The following is a 7,297-nucleotide window of genomic DNA, read 5'->3' as shown; positions in this document are numbered from 1 at the left end:
CCCTGACACACCCTTCCTGCACCCCAACCCCTTGCCCTGAGCCCCCTTCTGTACTTCGTACCCCCTCCTGCACCCCAATCCCCTGTCCTGATCCCCCTCCTGCATGCCATACCCCCTCCTGCACCCCAACCCCCTGCCCTGAGCCTCCTGCCACACCCTGCATCCCTCCTGCACCCCAAACCCTGCCCCACCCCTACATTCAATTTTCCCACACAGATGTGGGCCTCGGGCCAAAAAGTTTTCCCACCCCTGTTCTACAGGTTTTTCCTTATATTTATGGTAACGTGATGTCTGATTCTTCTTTCTGGAAAGATATGCTGCAATGGTTTGAGGAATCTATATACAATTTACAGACAGTTCATTCAAACTGGAATTCATATTTTTATGTCTTAAGTTATGACTGTCTTTTATTGTATTCTACCTCAGATGCCTTATGCTCAGGAGACAGGCAAGGTGTTAATGCTGGGTCTTAAAAGTTACAGATCCTGAGAGACTCAGAATAAACTCAGAGACCGAGAAAATTTGGGTAGGAAAGAAGAACAGAGGGGCCAGCCAAGGAAGAAGGAAGCTGGCTGCACAGAAAGCAGAGACTCCATGATTTGGAGGAGAAGCCACAGGTGGTGGTGGTGGTGGGAGGGGATCCTGGATTTCTTAAAGGACACTGATCCAAAAGGACTCAAGGATGGGGAGGAAATCAAAGCAGGAAAATGCATTTAGGTGTTTTATTGTTTTGTGTAGCTCAGTATATTTCTTGCTTTAACTGGATTTTGCCAAAGCCTGTGTGTCTCTTTGCTTCCACTAACAATTTAACCAATTTATTTGCTCAAATAAATTGGTTAGTCTCTAAGGTGCCAAAAGTACTCCTTTTCTTTTTGCGAATACAGACTAACACGGCTGTTACTCTGAAACCTTTGCTTCCACTATCACATGTTCTTGAAGAGGTGACCTGTACACGAGAGAATCCACGAGGTGGAACTCTGGGAAAAGGTTTGCTTAAGCAACTGGGGTGGGTATGGAGGGCTGGAGGATGGAAGAGTCAGTACTAGTCCTGGGGGTCTAGGGCAGCTAGACTATCAAGTCCCATTTCAGTGAAGGAGCAACAAGAACCTGTGTCCAGGAAGTGTCCTAGAGAGCTCAAGGAAAGAGACAGTACAGCCTTCTGAGTCCCAAGGAAGCTTAAAGCACATGGGCCCAGTGTGTGAGGCCCAAACAGCAGCCTGGTGAGTGTCCAGCTGGAGGAGCTATACCAGGGCTGTGACATATGCACTGAGTTCTCCATGCCTGACATTTTCTAATCATAAACCCCTGAGATGTATGCATGGCCTGTATGTACAGTTAAAATCTTTTAGGCCAATTTTGCCTTCATATCTCACAAAATAGATGCCTTTAAAAACCTATCACTTTGCAGAGGGGTATAAGACTACACAAAGTAGAAAGTTTTTTTTTTTTTTTTTTTTAAGAATGTAAAAAGTGTGTTAATGTCAAGGAAGTGATCGTGAAAGATCTTAGCCTGACAGCACAAGTGACCAACGCCTTTTAGCCACAAAATACAGACAGTGGAGATAGTAGAAAGGCAACTTTGCTCCTTGCATCCTGTATATTTTAAGCAAAGATCTGCAGTAAAACTGCTTCCTTTTTAACAGTGCTAGACATCTGGCATAAGAAACGTGCCATCCACCCAGTGCATCTGAAACCAGCACTCCATTTCATTTCAGGCAGTCACTTCTCTCTTTACCTTGCTGTCACTTCATTTTTTTCCTGAATATTCAGGAAAAGAACATCAGATGGAACAGAAGGTAGTTAAATAAGATATTGATGAACATTGTCAGTGTACTTACATGTATGTGTGAAAGTAATTAGCGGGCTGAGGTTCAAGGGATTAAGTCCTGCAAGTCTTCATTTATGAGGACATTACTATTTTGATTGCTGCAGTTGAATGCTGATGTTTTAAGAACTGTACAAATACAGTGTTATTCGTAGTTAATTTAATCTTGATCGAATCTGCTGAATATGTTTCCAAGAATTCTGATGGGCTTCCCAGTCACTATTCTGAATAATACTGCAACCTAAACGAGGTTGTAGTGTGCGCTGATAGTTTGATGCAGGGTAAGCTTGCATTCCTCATTATTAGAATCCATGCTACATTTGTCCTATGATTAAAATAGGCAGTTCTGTCTCTTCGGGGATCAGAAATGCCAATATGGCCAAAACTGGCCAACTTGGATGCTTAAAGTTATTTGTTTATACACATTTAGGTAGCTAAATAAAAGTTGGCTGATTTTCAGAGCACAGCTCCCATTGAATTGTTATTGTTTGGAGTCAGAGCTGAACACCTCTGAAAGCCAGGTCATTTATTTAAAAGCCTAATTTTAGGCATCAAAGAATGCCTTTTTTTGGCCCAAGTTCAGTTCATAAATTAAAAATCTGGATCATTTTAGAATGGGCACACAGCAATGTTATATACATCAGTAGTGGGCTGGGGTTGGTTTCTTTCAAGGAAGTTTCAGACAAACTGATAGAAGCAAAGCAAAGCAATTTCATCTTTGACTATATGAGGCAAAAGCCAATACTGTGATACAAATGGAACCAATTTCAGTGATTTGTCTCTTCAGTACATTTTTACTAAATTTGTGCACTTTCGTGAAATTATGAATAGAGCACACTTTGTGTTTGATTTCTATAACTGTGAATACATATAATAAATTCACAGTAGTTGACCCCTTTCATAACTATACTTGCCCTTTGCTTATGGTTAAGAAATACATAGGGACCTTTGAACATATTGCCGAGTGGAAACAAGAGAGCCTAAATATGATTTTCAATAGGAATGGTCCATATCACTTGATTAGCTACGCTTGGTTTTAAAAATCAGCCTCTTTCTATTTTATAATTTCCAGGAATTCTGCTTATTTAACTATGTTACCTGAACTAAATGTATTTATCTACCATCTTGCACTAGATTTGCTATGGTGGTCAAGAAATAAAGAAATCCAGTATAGCATTACCAACCCCTTTAGCCATCCAGCTGTTTCTTGTTAACTTGTTCCCAGTATCTCTCAATGGTTTCATTATATTGCATCCATTTGCAATTTATTCAAATGTATACACAATCTGGATCCCAATTTTGAAGCCTTGGTCCTTCAACAGAGAAGAACAAACAAACACAAAACCCAGACAAGTTAAAATAGCATAATCTTACCATTGAAGGCCAATTATTTTAAAGAGGAATCTCTTTTCTCATCCCACTCCTGCCTACTATCCTGACATGCTGTTGGGGTAGGATCCACAAAGGGACTTGGGTGTTGCAATACCAAGTGTCACAATGCCTACATTTAGGTGCCTAGAAAAAAAAAAATCACAGGAAGAATCACTGCCTATACAATGACAGGTTTCAGAGTAACAGCCGTGTTAATCTGTATTCGCAAAAAGAAAAGGAGTACTTGTGGCACCTTAGAGACTAACCAATTTATTTGAGCGTAAGCTTTCGTGAGCTGTAAGCTGTAGCTCACGAAAGCTTATGCTCAAATAAATTGGTTAGTCTCTAAGGTGCCACAAGTACTCCTTTTCTTTTTGCCTATACAATGAATGGGGAGAGATAAGCACCTTAGAATGTGATCCACAAAAAACAGCGTGCCCAATGATTATTTTAAGTATTTATCCACTCTGTACCAGAAAGCAAAAATGTCTCTGTAGTTCAGTGGTTAGGGCACTCACCCACTCGGAAGGTGGGAGACCCCAGGTCCAGTCCCTCTTTCATTATTTATCCACATCAGAATATCCCATAGCTCAGTGGTTAGAGCACTCTCCCGAAGGTGGGAGACCCTCTTTAAATCCTTAGTCCACCTCTCGCAGGCACGCATTCTCATCACCATCTCCTCCTCCTCATTTCTGAATGGGACCCAATCCAGTAGGTGTGCTCCAAGGCTGCCTACCAGATTGGGCCCACATATGACTTAGGCGGCTGAAAGCCTATCTTCCCCCAGTTCATGAATCGCTCTGGGAGGCAGCAGTGCACATGCCCCAGGTGCTAAAACTTAGGTGCTTAGGGAACTTTTACAATGGAGAGTTAGGCACCAAGTGAGCTTAGGCACCTTCAGAGTTGGGGCAGACAAGCAGGAGTTTTGAGGATTGCAGTAGTGCTGCATATGGGGATGTAGGCTCCTAACTCTGGAGGTTAGATGCCTTAGGCTATGTCTACACAGGGATAAAAAACCCACGACTGGCCCCGGTCAGCTGATTCAGGCTTGTGGGGCTGAAAAATTGCGGTGTAGATGTTCGGGCTTGGGCTGGAGCCTGAGCCCTGGGACCCTACAAGGGTGGAGGGTCCCAGAGTCTGGGCTTCAGCCTGAGCCCAAATATCTGCACAGCAATTTTTCAGCCTCACAAGCCCGACTCAGTTGACCTGAATCAGCCATGACCGTGCCACAGGTCTTTTATCCTTGTGTTGAGATAGCCTAAGTGGCTTTGTGAATTGCACCCTTGGTAACTTCATTATCATATCAGACTAGAGCAATAGAATGATCCTTGAAGTTTACATTTTGAGAAAAAATTAGAGTCTCACAATAATGACAGATTGGTCGATGCACAAATTATGTGTCTGATTCTCTCTTTCTCTCAGTTACATCAGTGTAATTTACCAGGAGTAAATCCACTGAATTCAGCTGCATTTCAGCAGCATGGGTGGAGTAACTGGCGCTTAATATTCTGCATTGTGAAGCTGACTAAAGTTAACTAAATTTAAAAGGCCACATTCTGGTCTCAGTTATACCAGCATAAATCTTAGGCTATGTCTGCACTGACAGTGGTTTGCAGAGTACCTACATTGCATGCCCAGCTAGCATAGGTATAAACATCCGTGTAGACAGTGAGGCACTGCTTAGGCAAGTAGAGAACAGACACATCCGTACCTTAGTGTGCACCCTACAGAGCTCACGACATGCCCAAGCAGTGCCCCTCATGTCTACACTGCTGATTTTAGCAGTGTAGCCTCCCCCCGGCCAGAGCCTTTCACTGCTGGTGTGTAGCCACATGCTGCAGTGTGGATGCAGCCTGTTTTTCACTGTGGCATGTAGCCGCACGTACCCGACATGCCGCCACAAGCGTCGACAAGATCTTAGACTAACTTCGTTATCCTGGATTTGTTATTTGAATTACTGTAGCACCTAGGAGCCCCAATCCTGAACAAAGACCCCATTGTGCTAGGTGCTGTATAAACTCAGAACAAAAAGGACTGTCTCTACCTCAGAGAGCTTACAATTTAAGTACTGACAGAACAGAAATGGTCTAAAGCAGGGATTGGCAACCTTTGGCATGCGGCCCACCAGGGTAAGCCCCCTGGCGGGCTGGGCCGGTTTGTTTACTTGCCGCGTCCACAGGTTCGGCCGACTGCAGCTCCCACTGGCCGCGGTTTGCCGCTCCAGGCCAATGGGGGCTGCGGGAAACGGCGGTCAGCACATCCGAACCTGCAGACGCAGCAAGTAAACAAACTGGCCCGCCAAAGGTTGCCGATCCCTGGTCTAAAGCCTCTGAATTCAACTCCTCTGAAATGATCTGCACACACATCCACGAGAACGATGATAATAAAGCTAGTTTTACTTCATTCTTACATCACCATCATTTTTAGATCACAGTTTAACTCTCACCAAGCTTCTTTGCTATGACAGTTACCTTAGGATTTAAACACACCAAGGATGTCCATACATTAAATAACTGATCGTTTTCCTGCTCTAACTTTTTCCATTAGTAGACACAGATTTTAATGGATTTAAGATATAGAATAGGTCATTTTTTCCCCCATTTAACTGCTACTGTACTTCACTGCAGATCATTTAAACAGATGCCTATATGGAAAACTATTACATTTTGCATGTGTTAGCCCTTTTCTTCATAAGATTTATTGCAAATATATAATGACTTATTTGAGGAATTCCAGACGTGGATAAGCTACAAAAGGTCTCAAAGCTTCAGAGTGAGGTAAATAGTAAGTCATAATATGTTTAGCAAATGACAATATAAAACACAGGAAAACAGAGAAAGGAAAAATGTTCCCTGGCTACAAAGTTATTAATATTGAAAGTCAGGGAACAGTTCTGAAAGTATACTTTTTTAGCTTTCCCAGTTAAAAATAAATCAGAACTACACATATATAGTTTATGACACTCCTGGGGGAATTCTGCACCAAAAGAATCTAAAATTCTGCAAATTTTTTTTCTCTTTTTTTGTCCAGTAATGCAATACAATCGCACCAGTTTCATTTATTTTGATAATTTATTTAAACTACCATACTGGGGGGGGAAATCACAATAACCTTCATACGATTAGGAAATGGTGAAGTTAAATTACAAATACTTGGTAATCAATAACTCTGCGTTCCAGTTATAATCCTGGATTTTCGTTTAAATTACATTACTTTTATTTTGGTGTTTGGTGTTCTGTAAAGTAGAATGTCGCTTTAAATTGCTCAGAGTTTCACACATGAAAGTTAGACAGTTTTGCTAATCATTGTCCTGCATTTTTTTTTTTTAAATGGATAAGTAAAATAGATCCTGGGCTGTAATCTTACCCCATTCATTGTGCCTCTCTGGCACAAGAAAAAAAGCGAGAAAAGCCCATATAGACCTTCCTAGCTGAGGAGTCTGTTACTGTCATTTACAATAAGGCTCCTTTACGCCACTCTGGCAAAGTGAAGGATCCATAATTGACTAAGAATGGGAATAATTAACTAACAATGGGAACATTAGCAGCCTGCCTGCTTAGTTGTTACATTTCTGCCCTGCGTCAGGGACAGAGCATGCTTCACAAGGCCCTACAACTCCAAGCCCTGAATACAGGGACAAGGTGAGTCTCTCTCACTTGGTTTTTTTTTTTTTTTCCGGATCACTTCACGAATTTGCGTGTCATCCTTGCGCAGGGGCCATGCTAATCTTCTCTGTATCGATCCAATTTTAGTATATTGTTAGCAGGCAGGCACCCAACCCCACCCCCTTAACATCTTTCCATGGACACACGCTCTCATGCCCCCCCCCGGACAGTGATCTGCTTTCTGAAGCCGGATGCTAGGGAAGGGGTGTGTGCCCCCACAGATTTTTTGGCTCCCCCATTTTTCTGCAGGGTAGCCAAGAAATCTGTGGAAGGTATGAACTGAGGCACATATTCTCCAGTAGTAGGATTCTATTAGCAAGTTTGTTACCTAAAGGCATTCCCCTTGACTTCCATCCCATCCCCTCAGCCTACATCTTAAGACAATTTGTTTATGGACATGGAGACTCCTACATGCCTATTAGGAATTACAGCCTGT

The 7,297-nt window shown here is 42.4% G+C and overlaps 1 non-coding gene across 1 annotated transcript; it reads right to left on the bottom strand.

Moving 5' to 3' along the window:
* Positions 1–6,865: 6,865 nt before the first annotated feature.
* LOC114022233 lies at positions 6,866–6,975 on the bottom strand. Its single transcript, XR_003566416.2, has one exon. It is a non-coding gene; the product is annotated as a U6 spliceosomal RNA (small nuclear RNA).
* Positions 6,976–7,297: the final 322 nt, after the last annotated feature.

Source organism: Chelonia mydas, chromosome 8 (genome assembly GCF_015237465.2).
Source record: "Chelonia mydas isolate rCheMyd1 chromosome 8, rCheMyd1.pri.v2, whole genome shotgun sequence".
In the NCBI taxonomy this organism is placed as follows: Eukaryota; Metazoa; Chordata; order Testudines; family Cheloniidae; genus Chelonia; species Chelonia mydas.
This window is presented reverse-complemented; position numbering and strand designations above follow the sequence as displayed.